We start from the raw sequence: 2184 nt of genomic DNA, 5'->3' as shown, positions 1-2184 counted from the left end.
AGATGGATACCGATATTACCTTACTATGCCATCGATGTTTTGATTTGAAACGTCGTTTAATAGCAGGGAAGAATCGTTGATACATTGAAAGGTGCCCCAAGTTCTGTCTATGAACAACAGATTTTAATATCAAAATTTTCTTTTAAGTGCGTTCTCTAATCTTTCTTTCTTCCTCACTTTTTAATGGAAATGTTCTGCCCTTAAGATTAGTGGGGCATAACTGTGGTTTGAATTGTAACAAATGATCTTGTGTGCATATGGGTTTTGGGGTTTTATTCCTTCCTCTGGAAACTTCCCATGAGTGACAGACATGGCACAGGACGCTTCGTGTGCGAGTCTGCTCTTGCTCTGTTTGTGGTTTACCCAAGCAGAAATCTCAACACATGTATATTATAGACCACAGAGAAATTGTCTAACCAACAGCACGACCAATATAGACATCAATATGTACACTCAAAACACGAATGCTGATCCGGGATCAGCTTTACATTTATGAACTCAATCAGTAGACTGATAAGAAATGTAGTGAGCTGATCCTAGATCAGCACATTTACCCTGAGATGCTGGATACATATGGACCCAATTTAGAGGTGTCAGCACAAGCAGTCTCCAGCTTAGTACAGCATGACAATATTCTTTCAGTAATGTAATTTTTACTGATAAATTTAACACACACATCTTTCTGGGCAGAGCTTTCAGTGCCAGGCTAGCAGAGTGCTGATAGGGTGGGTAATGAGAGAATGTTTGGCATTTTCGTACGGCCACCCTCGAGTTACAACCCAGCAAGGAGATCCCTGCAACAGGTGACTCCCATTTAAACATGGTCTGGCACCCAATTAACTCTGAAAACCACTAAGTGGATGAAGCCCAGAGAGTCTGTGGACCATTTAGTTCAGATGGCAGATTTCCCCAAAGCCAAAGATGGTCTTCATTATACAGCATTGTTTCAAGAGACGATTTGGAAATGTTGCATTTATGATATCTATTTTTCATGGTCATTAAAAACTCTACCGGTTGGTCCGGAGAGTCACTGATGTATCATCATGATGTCTCGAGCCAAAAAATGCATGCTCTCCCTTAGAGGCCAAAAAGAGCCCCTTCACTCGAGATCCCTCGTTCCCACTTAAAATAAGGGTCAGCTAGCAAGTTTCTTTTGATGGGGCATTGAACGCGCATAACAGACCTGTAAGTATAGACGTAAGCTCTGACTGATGCTTATTGGCCACAGAGGCAAGTGTTCAGAAACGATCATGTCTCAACTTTTCACGTAGCCTGTAAACTATCTATGTCTGTCTGTAAACGGATTGTTCAGCCTCTGCTGACGCCGAATATTTCCCCTTACAATGTTGCACATTGCAACATTTTACCCAGCTATCATTTTGAGACAATGTAGCAGTTGAACACTGGGTTTCTACGAAAGTTTTCGTTTGTAAAAGACGCTCTTTCATTAATATCTCTCATTCCTGCGTTATTGCCCTATTTTTCGACTTGCGACGATAAGAGAGATCGTGAAATATCGTAAACTGTTTCTGTCAATCTGCTTGAATACACAGGCCTTGCTCTGGCTGCAGATTAATCCTGGGACACTGCAGGAATGCTGACCTTGATCGTAGGCGCGCGGGTGGGCCTTCAGCGTTCTGGCTCTGATTCGGCTCACATGGTTTGGATCACTGGGCTCCAGCGCTGGATACAGAATAACGAACTCGCTGGAACTGCCCACATTCCGTTTTAGTGATATGTTGGACGTTAATGTAATGCTTGCGACTCAACCCAATGTGGAGAATGACACTGAAATCCAGAGGGAGAAAAGTATGGTTTAACACCAAAAATAAGAGTCTAAGTTAAAATAATTGACCGTACGGCAAAATTGCATGGTCCACCGAATGAAGGCGCCCCAATACTTAAATCCTCAATTTAGAGAAAATTAGCTGACAAGGTAAATTTTATTACTTCTGAAAAGCGAAATAAAGTGTTCAAGATTGACGAAATCAAATGATAGTACGTACTCAGAATATATATATTCATAGAATGTCATTCTTATGATATATTATCGCTGGCATTCAAATTGAGACACCAGATTTCGAAGTTTTTTAGTCGGATGTCCAACGCTGTCCGCAGTTAAGTGTACTTTCTGCATGTTACAGTACAACTGGATCAACCATGATCGCTAGTAAAAATCAAAAC

This window comes from Chanos chanos, chromosome 9, assembly GCF_902362185.1.
Source record: "Chanos chanos chromosome 9, fChaCha1.1, whole genome shotgun sequence".
In the NCBI taxonomy this organism is placed as follows: Eukaryota; Metazoa; Chordata; class Actinopteri; order Gonorynchiformes; family Chanidae; genus Chanos; species Chanos chanos.
This window is presented reverse-complemented; position numbering follows the sequence as displayed.